The 19,527-nt window shown below is 43.3% G+C and overlaps 1 pseudogene; it reads left to right on the top strand.

Annotated features, from left to right (window-relative positions):
• The first annotated feature begins 11,913 nt into the window (after nucleotides 1–11,913).
• LOC141146034 (uncharacterized) lies at nucleotides 11,914–12,955 on the top strand (annotated as a pseudogene).
• The last annotated feature ends 6,572 nt before the right edge of the window (nucleotides 12,956–19,527 follow it).

The following is a 19,527-nucleotide window of genomic DNA, read 5'->3' as shown; positions in this document are numbered from 1 at the left end:
ATTTTAACAACATTATAAAAAGGGAATCAAAGAAGCTAGGATTTAAAAAGAAACGCAACCTCAGTATAACATTGCTGTGAAAATGCTGTAACAAAAGGTGCAATTCAGTGACAAAGGTTTACAGCACAGCTGTATCTGCAACACAACCGATTCCCCTGTTCCCAGCGGAGCACCTGCTTCAGTGACTAAGAAGAGAACTATGCAGTAAAGCAGTGTTTCTCAACTCGTCCTCAAGGCGCCCCAACAGGTCACGTTTTCAGGCTTTCCATTATTTTGCACAGGTGATTTTATCCGTTTCACTGCCTTATTAATTACCACACCTGTTTCATCTGAGGGAAAGCCTGAAAATATGACCTGTTGGGGTGCCTTGAGGACTGGAGTTGAGAAACACTGCAGTAAAGAAATGGACTCACAAACTGATCAGCATACTTGTTCTAGGTCAGTGACTCAAAAGTATTAAGTCCAGAGCATAGGCATGACAACTTGGCAAAAATTGCTTTTTCAGAAGGAGGGAATAGCAATGGTAGTCTATGTATTTCTCTTAGTACAGGTTTCAAAGTGTTCCCAGTTCATGATAGGTTTACTTTAAAACAGAGAAGGTCCTTCCCATGCCCTTCAATGACAACCTGTTCACTCCCTAGAGCCTCTAGCAAAAACACTCTTCGAATCCAACATTAGATTTGAGCTTACATAAGGATAATGACTCTCACCCTATCTTCATGTAATGGCGCTTAGGCCTGCTGACCTCGGTAGGGATCAGAGGCTGGCAAAGTCACTTTAAAGCCCTTTAAAATTCCATTGTGAAATCCCAGTGATGTCATCAGTCATCTGCTGCAAGATTCTTTGATGTGGCTGCCTGGAGGGATCTGCAGGGCACTCTACATCACATCCTGTTCATGTAGGATACCATGAAGAGGCAATGTTAGGCAGAACTGCCAGGATGATGTCACTGCTGCTTTGATCCTGGCTGACAAAGAGGAGGTAAGGGTAGACCCGTTGCTCTGGCCACAGGAAATAGGCAGACCTTCTTAACAGAAATATATGGGACTCCCGCCTCCATAGGGCAGTCTTTTATTATGAGCTTCCTTAAGATATCGATGATGGTGAAATGCATGGAGGCAGGGTTTTGTGGACACCTTTGTCACTTCCGGTGACATTATTTCCAGGTGGTGACATGCACACCACTTTCAGGAGTCAGGTTAATGGCGATCAGCTTGTATGCTGTTGCAGGGGCATACTGGGTGCCAGATTAAGGCACCTGAAAAATGTGACTGCTATGTAAGGCTGGATTCACACCACTGCACTACAGTCCATTTAACATGGTTTCCTATGGAACACGTTCCGTAGTGCAAATCTGCAAAATGCAAAAAGTACAAAAAATGCATAGGTGTGAATCCAGCCTAACAGCATTTTTGCACATGTATGGGCATTTATTTAATAAATGGGGTGAGCTATGATACATGCTTGTGTTTTTTTTATCCTGCTTATGAGCCAAAATAACTGAACGCTTGGGGCAGTGACAAGTGGGGTGGCGGGTCCTGGAGTATGATTGTGCGTTATTAGACCCAATTATTATTTGGGTCAGATTGTTTGCATGTGCATGGGGAAGTTTATGGTCACTGAAGGAGCACAGTGTACAGTAGACATGTGCAATTAGTTTCATAACGAAACTAAATTCGTCAGAATTTTGCATCTTTTGGTCGAAGAAAAAAATGATGAATTTCAACTAATACGAAAGAAATTATAGCGAAAATAACTAATGAATGCGACATGATTCGTTCATTCGTTAAAGGTCTAATGGAACAAAAGGTCAACTCAGAGTAAATCTTAGTGCCGGTTCACACAGGGGCGACCTGCCAGGTAACTTAGCCGCCTGACAAGTCATGCTCCATGCATTGTAATGGAGCCGTTCTAATAGAACTCAAGTTGCTCTGACTTAGAAAAAGGTTCCTGTACTACTTTGGGGTGACTTCGGTGCCGCTTGCATTGATTTGTATACAGAAGACGTTTTGCAAGCCGCGCTGAAGTCGCGCTGTATGGGGCAGCTTCAGAGTCGGAAGCCTCCCCTGTGAACCGGCACTTACAGTCCAATCAGCTGAATAATTTTGTGCTGGAGGTTGGATTACTGGCAAAGTGCATTCCTGAGAACCGAGTGAGAAGGGTGTTGTATTGTATTTGAGCAGAGGAGAAGAGATATTGTCATTGTGTGTGTGTTAATGGATTCAATAAACAAACGACTTTCCAAACTACAAATTGTTATCATGAATCAATATACATACATAAATATTGAATCGATATACATACAAAGCGAATCGATTTCGGTATAATGAATATCAACACTGAAATCAGGGCCGACTTTATATTGATTGGACCCTGGGCAAACGTTTTCTAGGCCCCCCTCCCATACAATTTCGCTCTCCACCTGCTCTGAAACATACAATAAATAGCAGCTAGACTTAAAATCAGTTTACTGTATCAGATCAGGCAGCGATTGGTTGCCAGAGGTTACCGCTTACTGACTGGTTCCTAGAGGTTACAGCACACATTAAGGCTCACTGATTAGTAGCTAGATGTTACAGCACATGATTTCTGCTTGTTCATTGGTTGCTAGAGATTACTGTGCAGTAATACTGTGCACTGATTGGTTGCTAGAGGTTACAGCACATCATCTCCTCACTGTAGGGGGGTATGAATGCCGCCTTTATTTACATATCTATGCCACCGGATGCAGCTATTTACATATGAATGCTGCCGCTATTTACATATGATTGCCGGTCAGGGTCTGCAGGTGAGCCATTGGTACAAAACAATAGGGCAGAGCTGGGCAGCATTAGTAGCAGCACTTCACACTGAGATATCGGGACACAGCACAGGACTAAAACTTCAAGGGGCAAGGGAATTTAAACTGGGATAGTTGGCAAGTATGCGGCAGCTGTTTTGGGCCTCACAACAATGACAGGGCCCAGGGCAGCTGCCCCTTTTGCCCTGTCTTAAAAACGGCCCTGACTGAAATAACAAATTATCCGAAAACAAATTAACGTAACATAACGAATATAACAGTACAAAATTATGTATTTTACGAATGAAAATTAAACAAAACAAAACAAAATTTTCCGTTGTGCACAAGTCTAGTGTACAACATTTTATCAATACATTTAGAGTAAAGAGCACAGTTGTTCACTAAGTCTGGATTAAGTTGAACCCTGGAAGTGAACTATTGCACGTTTTAGCAGCAAAGATTGTAAGGACACGATCACAAATATAACTTTTGTTTTTTAGTGTTTTTTTTTTAAATTTTTACATATAGCTTTCAATTATTGTGGTATCTAGCACTATTAACTTATAAATATTGAGCCACTTATGTGTTTATACAAGCTTTAGAGTAGCAGCAAGGGTATAGTTTTTATTTTCATACACGGAAAGTGGTGTTCTTTGGCGCTGTGATTTACAATATTGAATTTGAGCCTTTTATTACAGCCGAATACAGGAAAACAAGCTATACAAAAACAATCACCCCAATGTATAACTAGCCTTTGCAGTAAGGTGCACATGGAAGGGCAATACACATCACCAACAAACAAAAATGTCCCCGCACACTTACCAGCTAGCCTACAAACAAACCAAATTGACCCTGTCTAACAATGCACTGAAACCCTCTGTTTTTAACCACTTGCTTACTGGACACTTATACCTCCTTCCTACCCAGGCCAATTTCAGCTTTCAGCGCTCTCACACTTTAAATGACAATTGCGCGGTCATGCAACACTGTCCTCAAATCAAATTTTTTTTTTTTTTTCACACAAATGGAGCTTTCTTTTCGTGGTATTTAATCCCCACTGGGTTTTTTGCTTAACAAAAAAAAATGAAAATTTTGAAAAAAACAAACAAAATGTTTTTCATATTTTGTTTTAAAATTTAGCAAACAGGTAATTTTTCTCCTTCATTGATGGGCAATGATGAGGCGGCACTGATGGTTGCTGATCAGGAGGCACTGATGAGGCTACACTAATGGGTGGCACTGATGGGCACTAATAGGTGGCACTGATTTTCACTGATAGGTGGCACAGAGAGGTGGCACTGATGGGCACTGATAAGCGGCACTGGTGGGCACTGATTGGCAACACTGATAGGCACTGATAGGCGGCACTGGTGGGCACTGATTAGGAGGCACTGATTGGCAACACTAATAGGCACTGATCGGAGGCACTGGTGGGCTGACAGTGTGAAGAGAAAAAAAAGCCGGGAAACTGGCTTTGGTTTACTTCTGTGGTCAGCTGTCATTGGCTGACAGCTGATCATGTGGTAAAGGGCCCGCTGTCCAGGCGCGAGAACGGGAGAATGTCCATGTACACCCTCCCGGCATTTGAAGCCCGCGCTGTAGCCATCTTTCGGCTATGTAAATACGGGGTGGTGGTGCGATGTTGGTCTAATGAGTGAGGTGGACCCACATCCCAAAATTCAGGGAGAAATGGAAATTTGATCCTCTTACGGGACTTTAAAGGGGACACCTACTCATGAGTAATAGAGTATAATAAATATTATACTCTATTACTCATGAGTAGGTGTCCCCTTTAAAGTCCCGTAAGAGGATCAAATTTCCATTTCTCATCTTTCGGCTATAGCACGGGTGTCAAGTGGTTAACTTGAAATACAGGAAAACACATTTTTCTATAGCTGTTGCTTTCTGTCTGTAGATAATCTTTAAAGCAACCCTGTCGCTACTTGAAAGAAATTTTAAAAAATGGTGCCTGCAAAAGAAGCCTTTTAATATTTATCTTTAGAGTAGTGATGTAGGGGCTGGTGTAAGGAACCACAGAGCAAAGAAGGGGACCAGGTCTTTGACACTTCAGATGTGTTGGATGCAGAACATTCTTCAGCCAGTGAAATATCTTCCAAACAACGAGCTTGAAAGTTTGAATGGTAGAACAGGTAACTATTATTAACTTCTTTTCCAGGCACCAGTTTTAAAAAGTTTACTTTATGTGTCAACAGGGTCACTTTAATAACATCATTTGTATCTAAAAACCGGTATAAAATAATCTAGTTAAAACATTTTAGAATAATGACATCTGTGTGTAAAAAAAGAAACTCACATTTATCTTCGTTCTTGTTCCTAAAATTCTTATGTTCATGTAGAGAAATTTCATTCATATTAGTGTGAACTTTCCTTTTTTTTAAATCATAAATTACCTTTGTCTGAACAAGAGAGAAAAATGAACTCCTATTTATAGACTCCTATTAGATTTTCTTCTGTATAATGTGTGCTGTAAAGCAGTCTGACATAAAGGAAAGTGGTAATAACCTAAATATAATATGTAAGCATGTCAGGATAAAGGTTTCATAGTATTTGAGGTCCTGGTGCCCAACATGTTGCCGTAGGTCCTGGACTGGCTCCACCACCTCTTCCTTTTTTAAATAATATCCCAGTTTTGCAGTATATTGAAAAGATCAAAACTGAAATGTAATGGTCGTTCACAACATTACAGATTGCAACATCTTGCTGAACTTTAGTAATCAGGAGCCTCCTGCTGCCATCTAGTGGCTAAAGTGAAGTAGAACTATTTCCATGCTAGCAAAATGACCACTGTCTTCATCACTCAGTAATCATTCAAACCAGTGAAATTTACTGGCAGGATACCAAAATTTACAGGCACCAATTTTTTTCTGGCAAAAATCATGACATTTACTGACAGAACCGCATTTTTTACTGGCACTGCAAAAAGTAACTAAAATGCCTGTTTTTAGTGCTAAACAGCACAAATATCAATATTTAAACTATAAACATGTCACTAGTGCTATTAGCAATGTGTTTAAGTAAAACAAAAGTCAAAAAACATATTTCTCCATTTACATGGTACAGGAGGGGGGCAGAGGCTGCACGGACATAGTACGGGGGGATCAGAGGCTGTGCGGACATAGTACAGGGGGGTCAGAGGCTGTGCGTACATGGTACGGTACGGGTGGGGTCAGAGGATGTGCCGACATGGTGCGGGGGGGGGGGGTCATAGACTGTGTGGACATGGAACGGGGGTCAGAGGCTGTGCGTACATGGTACAGGGGGGTCAGATTCAGAAGCTGTGCGGGCATGGTACAGTACAGGGGAAGGGGGTCAGACTCAGAGGCTGTGCAGACACGGTACATGGGGGGTCAGAGGCTGTCTGTGTAGTGTTCTACTATTGGATGGCTCTGCTCTAGCTGTCCTCCCTCCTCCTCCATATTTGGCTCAGGCCGATCAGCACAATTGCATACACATCAGTGTCTGACTGACCTGAAGTGGATGGTCACACACTAGTCAGCGGCACTCCATTCCAAGCAGAGACCGACCTCTTCCTCCTCCTCTGCTGTCACTGTGCTGAGCGAGACTGGGATGCTGCCAAGAACGAGCGCCTGCCATTCAAAAATGGCGCTAGGTGACGCCATCGCGCCACTGCACATGCGCCGCCCAGCCGCGCATGTACGAGTCTTTCCGAGCCCGGAACAGCGCATGCGCAGTTGCACTGTCGGCCCCCAGCCATCTTTTTACAGGCACAGCTTCCATAATGCCCATTAACGGGCAGCCCAAAAATGGGCTGAAATTTACAGGGTGCCCGTAATTAACGAGCGGTTGGCAACACTGATTCAAACCATAAAAATATCAGACACAAAGCTGATGAACACATCCAAGAAAAATAAAAGTAAACTGAAATATACAAATATACTGCAGAAACACATTCAATATTTAAATTAAATTCTTATATGACTTATAAGAGATTTGCTCTCTCTCAATACACAGCCACATATCAAGAATATACAAAAAACTTGCTGAAATCCACCAAAAAAATTAACTTTTTTGTGTGAATAAGGGGGGGGGGTTAATCTGGAACATTGTACTACTATTCTAAACTGCTCCTGTAACCATGAGACTAATGTTGCCCATGAACTTCCCCAGATTATAACAATGATGTATTATCTGATATATTTTAGTTGCATAGGCATGTGTTTAAACACCACCCATGTTGCAATAATCCTAGGTGTTTTCCATTTAGAATTTTCTGCTCAGAGAGGGCAATTACCAACAGTATTACAGTGAGATGTAGATTGCATGTCCTATACTGTCACTACATACTAAACGAGCCTGCCGTATACTGTCACTACATACTGAACTAGTCTGCCGTATACTGTCACTACATACTGAACTAGCCTGCTGTATACTGTCACTACATACTGAACTAGCCTGCCGTATACTGTCACTACATACTGAACTAGTCTGCCGTATACTGTCACTACATACTGAACTAGTCTGCCGTATACTGTCACTACATACTGAACTAGTCTGCCGTATACTGTCACTACATACTGAACTAGTCTGCCGTATACTGTCACTACATACTGAACTAGTCTGCCGTATACTGTCACTACATACTGAACTAGTCTGCCATATACTGTCACTACATACTGAACTAGTCTGCCGTACACTGTCACTACATACTGAAGTAGCCTGCCATATACTGTCACTACATACTGAACTAGCCTGCCGTATACTGTCACTATATACTGAACGAGCCTGCCGTATACTGTCACTACATACAATGATCCAAAACACACATCTAAGGTCATAGTTGCATTTCTGAAGAAGAACAGGGTTAAAGTGATTCAGTGGCCAAGTATGTCTCCTAATCTGAACCCAATCGAACACCTATGGGGAATTCTGAACAGACAAGTTTGAGCATCACTCTCCATCCAGCATCCAGGCTCTCAAAGAGGTCATTCTTGACTGGCTAGGTAACCGATAGCTCGGGTATCCGTCTGTGCTCGGTACAGACTAATGAATCACAGCCCCCCAGGGTAGCTGAAGTTTGGTATTCTAAGTAGGAATGTTGCGATCTGTAGTTAATTGACGTATGTTCGGTCTGCTAACGCTTGCACTGCCAGCAAGCTGGACGTTAGGAGACTTTGTCTGCATGGTGAAGGATCTCGCTGTTGGAGATACAACAGATTTCAGCTTAGCCTATTACCTGCAGTTCTCAAACAGGACACTAAATGTCGCTAATGCTCAGTGGTATGCTGTGCTGTGCAGTTTTCTATATGTTGTATTTCCTGTGTATAGTGTTGTACTTGTTGTTTTTTTTTCCTGTCTGTGTTCTTCTTGCCAGTTATGTTCCAATAAAGAAGTCAGTTCCTGTTACTCCACAACGTCTGATCTGAATTGACTCCACTGCACCTAGCAATCGCACTCTGCAACAGGTTATGGGCCCAGTGATAAAGTCATACAACCGGGTGCGGCCCAGGCAGAACAAAGCCTCGAATGTGAGACAGTGTGGCTGATGCAGAGATCGACATAAGGAAGGTTTCCAGTGACATCTCCTACAGACAAGTAAGACTATTTCTATATAAAGGAGGGAAAAAATGGCCGGAAACTCAGAGCTTAAACTCTCAGTGGCCAAGCTGAACAAAGACAATTATCAGTTATGGAAGTTCAAAGTGGAAATACTATTATCCAGAGATGACTTGTGGGAGGTTACCACCACAGAGAGGCCACAGGATAATAATCAGGACTGGGACAAGAAAAACAGACAGGCACGGGCCACCATCAGCTTACTAGTGGAGGGTGATCAGCTCATTCATATACGCCATGAGGACACAGCGAAAGGCATGTGGAACGTACGGAAAAAACTGCATGAAAGATCCAGTTTAAACAGCAAGCTGTTTTTGCTGTGGAAACTTTACAAAAATGAGACTTGGCAGAGAACAGGACATGCAGGAGCATATAAATGCAATTCTGGAAGTGATTGCGCAACTCAGATCAATCGGGGAGAATATAACAGACAGTCACACTGCAGCCATGCTGTTATGCAGTTTGCCCGATACATATACTGCACTGATCAATGCACTGGAGACATGACCTAAGACAGATCTGACACTAGCATTTGTAAAAACCAGGCCCATAGATGAGTATCAGAGAAGAAAGGAATTAGTGCATGACTCCACAGAAACCGACACCAGAACCGCTCTTAAAGTTACAGATGCAAAGTTACACAGGAAAGTGACCAGAGTGTGTTTCAGATGCCACAAACAGGGACACATAAAGAAAGACTGTACTATATGGAAAGCAGAGCAAATGAGACAGTGTCCCTCTTATGCTAAACAAAAGGTCAAAACCATAATCAATGATCCATGGGAAGGAAACTGGAATGCCACATTTAAAATGGCAGGCAACAACAAATGCCAAGGCTGGTGCATTGATTCCGGGGCAACCAGTCACATGACGAGTGATGAAAGTTTCTTCACAGAACTCGATCTGAACAACAAAGAAACTATTTATCTTGCAAATGGAAGCAAAATACATGCAGAAGGATATGGGCATGGAACCCTTGTATGCCCGAATTATGCGGGACACAATTTAGCCATACCAGTGAAAGATGTACTTTAAGTTCCTAATCTAGAAGGAGGACTCTTATCTGTGAAGCGTCTAACAGCCACAGGACTCACTGTAAAATTCCAAGGTGACAAGTGTTCTATTCTAAACGCCAAACAGACAATAGCAAGTGCCAAGCTGGATGATCATCTATATCACCTCGACACAGTGAAGGAAAAGGTGAGACTATGTACACACAAGCACAATGACTGTATACATATATGGCACAGACGTCTACATCACAGACACCCAGAATGCATACAGGAACTACAAAGGAGGAATCTAACAAGGGATCTAACAGTATCCCCTTGTCCAGTTACTGTTAAGTGTGAATGTTGCATTAAATCCAAAGCGACAAGAGCAACACTTCCCAAAGTCAGTCAGAAGAGAGCTTCAAGACCACTTGACTTAGTTCACAGTGATGTGTGTGGTCCCCTGAACCCACCTACACCTGGAGGCAACAGGTACATAGTGACTTTCATAGACGACTATTCAAGGTACACAGTCACCTACCTAATGCAACACAAGAGTGAAGTTTTCGACAAATTAAAAGACTATATAACAAAGACCAGTAACAAGTTTCAGAGGAAGCCTCTCATACTTCAGAGCAATAATGGAGGTGAATTCACAGGAAGTAAGATGCAAGAGTACTTAAAACAGAATGGAATAGAACATCAAAAGACAGTCTCGTATACACCAGAACAAAATGGAGTAGCTGAAAGAAAAAATAGAACTCTGACTGAAATGATCAGATGTATGCTGACAGACTCTGGACTACCACAAAAATACTGGGGTGAGGCAGCCATGACAGCTACATATTTGCAGAACAGACTTCTTTCCAGAACAGTGGAGAAAACCCCATATGAACTATGGCACAATGAGAAGCCAAGTGTAAAACACCTAAGAGTTTTTGGATGCAAAGCATTCATCTACATACCTGAAGAAAAACACACCAAACTCCAGAACAGAGCGTTTGAAGGTATCTTTGTTGGATACAGTGACAATGTCAAGGGTTACAGAATCCTACATCCCAAAAACAACAAGGTTACCATTAGCAACAGCATAAATTTTGTTGAAGATTTAAGAGACAATGTAATGACAACAGTAGAAACGAGAATAGATGAGCAAACTGACATTGACCAGCCCATCTCTGTAACTTCCGAACAAACAGTTGAAGTGCAGACTCAGCCAGCACTGAAGAGCAGAAACAAGAAGACTCAGACACAAAAACGAGACGTTCAACAAGAGAAAACAAAGGTAAACCACCTATACGTCTCTCATACAAAGCAAGTACTGCCAGTATCAACTAACCTGCAAGCTGGGAAGACATATCTCAACTTCCAGAACAAGAAGCAAGTAAATGGATAAAGGCTGCTGAGGAAGAGATGAAATCCATGCATGACACCAAAACATGAACACTTACAGAACTACCACCCGGAAGGAAAGCCTAATAGGGCGTACACACAGTCGGACTTTGTTCGGACATTCCGACAACAAAATCCTAGGATTTTTTCCGACGGATGTTGGCTCAAACTTGTCTTGCATACACACGGTCACACAAAGTTGTCGAAAAATCTGATCGTTCTGAACGTGGTGACGTAAAACACGTACGTCGGGACTATAAACGGGGCAGTGGCCAATAGCTTTCATCTCTTTATTTATTCTGAGCATGCGTGGCACTTTGTCGGTCGGATTTGTGTACACACGATCGGAATTTCCGACAACGGATTTTGTTGTCAGAAAATTTTATCTCCTGCTCTCCAACTTTGTGTGTCGGAAAATCCGATGGAAAATGTCCGATGGAGCCCACACACGGTCGGAATTTCCGACAACACGCTCCGATCGGACATTTTCCATCGGAGGCAATAGGCCGTAAATGGACTTTTAAAGTGAAATACAATGCAGATGGCACAATTGAACGGTACAAAGCAAGACTAGTAGCCAAGGGCTATTCTCAAAAATACGGAGAGGATTATGATGAGACGTTTGCACCAGTAGTCAAGCACACTACAATATGGACTTTACTGACAATAGCCGCCATAAGGAAAATGCAAGTGAAACATTTTGATGTGAAAACCGCGTTTCTACATGGCGATTTAACAGAAGAAATTTTCATGGAACAGCCACCAGGTTTCAAAGACGAACAAAGGTCAGACCTAGAATGCAAACTTCGCAGGAGTATATATGGTCTAAAGCAAGCAGCCAGGGCTTGGAATATAAAAATAAATGAAGTGCTTACACATCAAAACTTTCTAAGGAGTAAAGCAGTCCCCTGCTTATACACAAAGAAATTGGCAAATCGATGGGTCTATATGCTCATTTATGTGGATGATATCCTGATTTGTTTTGAGCAAGAAAGGGATGAAGCAGAAATACTGGAAAAACTAAATCAGCACTTTGACACCAAAGATCTTGGCAAAATAAAGAATTACCTCGGTATCCAGATCGAGAGAGAGGAAGATTGCAGCTTTCTTCTGAACCAAAGACACAAAATACAAGAAATAATTTAAACATTTGGAATGGAAGACGCCGAACCGGTAAAGTCTCCCATGGAAACCAACTACCTAAAGGAGATGAATTGTCAAGATAACCCATTCCCTACTAATACTCAATACAGAAAAGCAATAGGGAAATTGCTGTACCTTAATACTGCTACAAGGCCGGACATTGCAGCAACTGTTGGAATCCTATGCAGAAAGGTTTTGATGCCAAGTAAAAAGGACTGGAATGCTGTAAAGCGAATCATTCGCTATCTTAAAGGGACTTCACACTACAAGTTAAAGTTACCAGCAAGTGATGAAAGCACCCTAATGCCCCGTACACACGGCGGGATTTGTTCGGACATTCAGACAACAAAATCCTAGGATTTTTTTTCCGACGGATGCTGGCTCAAACTTGTCTTGCATACACATGATCACACAAAGTTGTCGGAAAATCCGATCGCTCTAAACGCGGTGACGTAAAACACGTACGTCGGGACTATAAACGGGGCAGTGGCCAATAGCTTTCATCTCTTTATTTATTCTGAGCACGCGTGGCACTTTGTCTGTCGGATTTGTGTACACACGATCAGAATTTCCGACAACGGATTTTGTTGTCGGAAAATTTTATATCCTGCTCTCAAACTTTGTGTGTCGGAAAATACAATGGAAAATGTGTGATGGAGCCCACACACGGTCGGAATTTCCGACAACAAGGTCCTATCACACATTTTCCGTCGGAAAATCCGACCGTGTGTACGGGGCATTACAGGATATGTGGATGCTGACTGGGCAGGAGACACCAGTGAAAGAAAATCTACCAGTGGCTACATATTCTTTCTGTCAGGTGGTGCCATCAGTTGGACTAGTAGAAAGCAACTCTCTGTTACACTGTTGTCTACGGAAGCAGAAAATGTCGCTGCAGTGCAGGCAAGCCAAGAAGTTATATGACTGAGACAGTTATTAACAGACTTGGGTCAATCACAGTTGGGACCAACAGAAATCTATGAGGACAATCAAGGATGCCTTGTACTTGCGCACATGGAAGGAGTTAATTCAAGAACCAAGCACATTGATGTGAAGCTTCACTTTCTTAGGGATCTTCAAGAGCAAGGTCTTCATTAGTTACTTTATTGCCCAACCGAGGATATGACAGCAGATATCCTTACAAAGCCCCTGACCGCTGAAAGACATTCAAGGCTTACAAAGAAGGTGGGTTTAACAGACTAATGCCCCGTACACACGATCGGACATTGATCGGACATTCCGACAACAAAATCCATGGATTTTTTCCGACGGATGTTGGCTCAAACTTGTTTTGCGTACACACGGTCGCACAAAGTTGTTGGAATTTCCGATCGCCAAGAACGCGGTGACGTACACCACGTACGGCGAGACTAGAAAAGGCCAGTTCAGAACTAAGCGCTGCACCCTCTGGGCTCCTTTTGCTAATCTCATGTTAGTAAAAGTTTGGTGAGAGACGATTCACGCTTTTTCAGACTCGTGGTTTTCAGATCGTTTTCTGCTGTTCAGTTTGTGCTTGTGGGTTTGTATCTGCTCTTCAGTGCGTGCAGCAATCTACGCGTGACTCTGTCATTGTGTTCTTGTTCGTTCGTTACTGTTTTTCAGGTCGCTCTTCACAGGCCTTGCTGTTCTTCAGTGTGTTCTGTTACTTCGTTCTGAGCAGCTGACCGTTTTCTAGCCATGTTGCGTGTACGTACTCCTCGTAGAGTTCATGCTGTGCGGGGGCTTGGTGTTGGGGTCCTGACTTTGACACAAGTCCAGTCCATGAACAGGGTGGGGAGGAGTTCATGGACCAAGAATTGGTTGCTCCAGCGTGACCAGTTCTGTCATATGCCTTTGCTCCGTGAGATCCGTGAGAATAATCCTGATGATTTCAGGAACTTTCTCCGGATGACGGACCCCGTATTTCACCGTTTGTTGGCTTTGCTGACCCCTTATATTAGTAGGCAGGATACCTGCATGAGGCAAGCCATCACTCCGGAGCAGAGGCTCGTTGCCATTCTATGGTACTTGGTGACGGGGAGAAGCCTGCAGGACTTGAAGTTCTCGACAGGCATCTCCCCCCAGGCTCTGGGGATCATTATCCCAGAGACCTGTTCTGCCATCATCCAGGTCCTGCAGAAGGAGTATATTAAGGTAAGATTTTTATCCTTTAACATCACATTTTATTGTATATAATGTTTGATAATGTATTGTATTTCTTTCCTCATTCCCTAATTACCATGATTGTAATATGCTGTGAATGTCCCCTTTGTCCTCATGCATGCTGGATTTTTATGTAATTATTTTTTCTCCTTCATACATATTTGCCTTCACTTACCTCCCCAGCATGGTCTCCTGGCCCTATATTCACTTCATGTAGTCACTTAAGAATATATTTTGTCAGCTCCATAGTAGTGCTTTACCCTAAATATCCCCTAAAATGTTTATAAATGTGATTTGTGCTTTAAATTCAGGCAGAGTGCCAGAGGCTTTTTTTTTGGGTGTCCTCAAATCATTTTTAACCCCCCCTCCCCCCAACTGCTAAGTCAGCTGATACCAATTCTCTGTCTATCCTCAATCATCTATCTGCTGACTTTGCCAAACCCATACACACTATACCCATCTCTTTTGTGGTCAGATGTATGGATGAATTCCCCAAAGCATGTAGTGCAAGGGCCTGCCTGTATACTTTCAAATGGTACTGTTTAAAGTTTTTGTATCCTATTATTATCTTGATAGGTAATAGCAGAATGTCCAAATGTACTCAAATGTGTACAATGTGTATTTATATCTTTGTATTATGACACTTCTTACTTGTCCAGTGGGCTGCCAATAGTGTAACTAAGGAGGGGCTGTTCAAAGTAATACCCATTATTTAGGCATTCATCTCTCAATGAAGTGGAGAGGGTTACCTGTCCAAGAGCTCTCCCCCTATAATGTTAGAAATGGCCCATGAGGGGGGGAGGGGGAATCTAAAAGGTGTACCTTATACTTTGGTCTTTAAAAACTCCCTCAAATAAATGTTATCTTGATGTTGGCCAAGAATGTTTGTGTCTAATCTGCTTTCCCTGTTTATGTGCAAAATGACTAAATTTTTTTTTTTTGACTCTACAGTTTCCTTCCACGCCACAGGAATGGCAGACTGTGGCCTCCCACTTTGCCCAGCGGTGGGACTTTCCTAACTGCGGAGGGGCAATTGATGGGAAACATGTCCACATTGTCCCACCACCCAACTCAGGGTCGTACTATTATAATTATAAGGGGTTCAATAGTATTGTGATGTTGGCGGTGGTGTCGGCTACTTATGAGTTCCTGTATGTGGACATGGAGAAGAATGGCCGGATGTCCGATGGTGGAGTCATCGCCCAGACGGAGTTCTACAGGCGTCTCCAGAATGGCAGCTTGGACTTGCCACCTCCAGAAGACAATGTGGAAGGACTCACATTCGTCTTCGTTGCTGATGAAGCATTTGCACTGGGGACCATCTTATGTGACCATTCCCGATGAGGACCCTCACCCCGGACCAGAGGGTTTTTAATTACCGGCTGGCCAGAGCCAGAAGAGTGGTGGAGAACACGTTTGGAATCATGGCCAGACGGTTCCGCCTATTTCTTACACCAATCCACATGGCGGAGTACAAACTGAATCATATTATCCTGGCGTGCTGTGTTCTACACAACTTTTTACGGCAAAATTCTGCCAACTATGCTGGCTCAGTTGGGCCTGAGGCTGGAATTCCAAATGAACCAACCCTGACAGCGCTTGAAAGTGGCCGTCCTGGCTTGCCCCCCCTGAGTGCCCGTGATGTCCGGCTAAGATACCTTGAATTCTTTGTGGGTAGGGGGGCTATCAATATGCCAGACAATGTCTGAAACCTTTTTCAAATAAAAAAAAATACTCAAATCTTTGACATTTACTGCTTGTGTTTGTTTTAGCTGACCCTGACAGAAATCTGGTGAGTCCTGAAGATGGCGTGATTGTGTAACCTTACAAAGCACTGTTGGGTGTTATTTACTAAAGGCAAAGACACTTTGCACTACAAGTGCACTTGAAACTGCACTGAAACTGCACTTGTAGTGCAAAGTGGATTTGCCCTTAGGAAATAACACCCATTGTCACAGAAAACACCAATTAGAGCACCACAAAAATGTTGTAGCATTGAGACAATAATCCACACATTCTTTATTAACAATCTTTTTAATACCAGCACAATCACATGTGCATTTAGAAAAGGTTTTTAAAACAAACCAACATGTTTGTTGTATAACAATTTTTGGGGTCACATTAGAAAAAGTAGAAATGTCCATTTAAGATAAAACAGGCTGGTTTAAAACCAACAAGAAAGACACAAATCTTGAACTTACAAAGTTCACTTTTGGTAGAACTTGAAGGCAATATCAGACATGAGTATTTACAAACTGTGTTTGATATTGCGTTCAGATGGGGTTAAGTCACCCCAGGAAAAGCCACATTTTGAAGATGCACACAAATTTACGAATGTCAACATGTGCTACCTGCCATCACAGGGATCAAGGGACATGTTTGGGGGGTGCAACCCCTTCCTCACAGCTACTTTATTATTGAGGAAGGGGTTGCACCCCCAAAACGCCTACATTGATCTCCCGTGATGGCAGATAGCACATGTTGACACACTGTGTGCCTGTCAAAAAATGTCAAAAATTTGTAGCACACTAAAAACAAAGGGATTTGGAGGGGTTTTAAACTCTCCCTAAAACATCAATGATGTTCTTCATTTTTTGAAGAACATCATTGATGTTTTTCTTTATGTTTTCTAAGTCCTATTACCCCCCATGATCTCCCCGATCAGGATCTGTGCACTTTCCGAGGTGAAAGGATCTGGATCCACAACATCACGATCACCTAAAAAGATAGAAACCAAAAAACACCATGTATTATAAATATGCCGGCATCCATCTCTTACCTGAGCCTGTGGTCGCAGACACTCACCTGTTGTGGTGACTAGTTCTACCACGTCTTCCTCCTCCTGCTCTGCTTGTCTTGGGTGGATTTCCCCTTCTTCTAGAGGTGGGGGGTCTGTGGTCTCCTCGGATGAGGGGTGTCCTCCGAGTCTTTTCTCCCCTATGTAAAAAAAAATTGGTATACTTAGCACACAGATATTTGATGGCAGAACTATAAATATGAAACATTGCTTGGAAGTGGGGTACAATTGTCTATTTTGGCAGAGTTCCAAGATGTAGAATTTTTAGTGTCCTTTGTCAAGCTTCAATACTTTACCTGTTTTGTACAAGCTTCACAGATGGAGACACCCCTATAATATACACTGGAGCACCTGTCTGGGCCCCCTAATAAAAAGGGTGTTCTTGTGTCCCACACTAGTGCTCCAGCGTCCAGATGTGTAACCAGCTGCTGAGTGTCCTCTCCTTACACAGAATCTAGTTTGCATTTCATTCTAGTAACAAACACATCTACACAACCAAATTAGTTTCAGACAAGTAGGCCATAAAAAATGTGGGCAAATGCATATGGCCAAAACAATGGTGTTTTCTAGGCCGAACGAACAATGTTTTATACGAACGAATAATGTGCCCATGAACATGAAAGTTGCCTTTTGAAACTGGATAACAGTTAAGAAAAGCACATGGAGCAGCACGAATGTAATAAACATAAAGAATAGGAACACAGGACAACTACTTACTTTTTTGCAGCACTCTCCGGATCTTTCAGGACTGCTCATGCTCTATTAATTTTAGGTCCGACTTTCTGACATTGGGGTTGGGGTAAGGTCCATACTTCCCATCATAGTCAGCCCTCTTCAGGATGTCTACCATGTCCAACATCTCCCCAAAGGACATATTCGATGCCTTAAATCTTCTCCTTCTGGATCCAGACGTTTCTGGCTTTCCTCCTCCTCCTCCTCGTTGCTGTAATTAGCACGCACCTGTTGTGTCTCCGCCAAGTGCTCTTCCCCCCTGCGCCGAACGAAAAGGGGCGGAGAATAGACTAGAAAGAACGTCAGGGGTGGGCGGAGTTACACGCATGCGCAGTGTGTATAAAGCGTAACACACGTGCGTAGTACGTATGAGCTGTGAGCGGAGGAAGGAGTAGCGGAGGCGTCGATCGTGATAACGAAGGTAAGATCTAAACTTGGGCCTATACTGCTTCTAGATTGAGGCCTATATTGTAACAAGATTAGCAGAGTTTTGCCTGACATTAGGGTTTGTCTCGTGTTGTGTCTTGCAGATAAAATGGATGGCTTCAATGACCACAGCTTCCTCCCCCTGTTCATAGACAAGTACAGGGAGCTGCCCTGTCTGTGGCAGGTGAAGCATCCACATTATAATCATAAACAAAAGAGGCAGACAGCGCCGGAGAAAATGCTGGAGTTGGTGAAGCCGGTGGTCCCCATGGCAAACATCCCCTATTTAAAAGTCAAAATTGGTGGCCTGAGGAGCACTTATCTTAGGGAGCACAAGAAGGTCACGGATTCCCAGAGATCAGGAGCTGCAGCAGATGACGTTTATGTCCCCAGGCTGTGGTACTATGAGAGACTGCGATTTCTGTCAGACCAGACTGGAGTCAGGGAATCCCTCTCCACTCTTCCTTCCTCTCTTCCTTCCACCCCAACTGAGGCTTCCGATGTCCAACCTGGGACTTCCAGCCAGGAAGAAGTGGAGGAGCCCAGATGGAGCCAGATATAGCATTGTTCTACAGATTTCTGGTCAATAAAGAAATGATGTTTACTAGGTGTTATTATTGATCACTAATTGCTGGTTTAATATAGTTTTTTTTACATATCTATAGAGAGTAGTGGGCAAAATAATTGGGACAAGAATGAAAAATGCTGGGCTCAGAAGGATAGTCTGTTATATTTGTTAACATTTAATTTGCAACAGTCATGAGATGAAAATTGTGTGTGATTGATGAAGAAAAAACTAAAACTATGTCCCTTTTTCATACACAGGAAGACCTCAGCCAGGACGAGGCTCTGGAATGTGGCACACAGGAGGAGGCTGTGGAATGTGGCAGCCAGGAGGAGGCGGGGGTTAGTGGCAGCCAGGAGGAGGCGGGGCTAAGTGGCAGCCAGGAGAAGCCTGGGCCCAGTAGGAGCCTGACAGAATAGCAGTTTCCTCCCCTCTGCCTTCCAAACAAAAGACCCAAGAAGGGGAGTCACGTGCAGGATTCAGCACTCAGGCTCATTCAGGAGGCTTCTGCATCCCTCAGAGCCTTACCCACTCCTGCAGAGGCCTTTGCCTGCATGGCTGCCACCAAACTGAAGGGCATGCAGGAGGGTCAACGCCTCATGTGTGAGAAACTTCTTTACAAAGACCTAACTAAGGCGGTGAGTGGTGAAATCACACCCAATACCGACGTGATTGAGTTGGACCATCCTCCTCCTCCTCCTCCTGCCACAACTACACAGCCACAGCGTGGAAGGAAGCATGGAAGGAAGACCAGAGAGTGATGGCCCTGGGTTCAGTCTGGTGTGACAAAAGATGCAGTGTCTTGTATGACCACAGCCTGGGGACACAGATGTCATCTGCTGCTTTCAGGATCTCTGGGACTTCTGGACCAGACTACACTCCCTTATATATGGACTCCTCAGGCCACCAATTTTGCTGGAAAAGAATTGATGTGTGCCCTGGGGGCCAAAGGCTTCACCAATTT

This window comes from Aquarana catesbeiana, linkage group LG05 (assembly GCF_042186555.1).
Source record: "Aquarana catesbeiana isolate 2022-GZ linkage group LG05, ASM4218655v1, whole genome shotgun sequence".
NCBI classification, from domain to species: Eukaryota; Metazoa; Chordata; class Amphibia; order Anura; family Ranidae; genus Aquarana; species Aquarana catesbeiana.
Note: the sequence above shows the minus strand (reverse complement) of the source record. Positions and strands in the feature narration are given on the sequence as shown.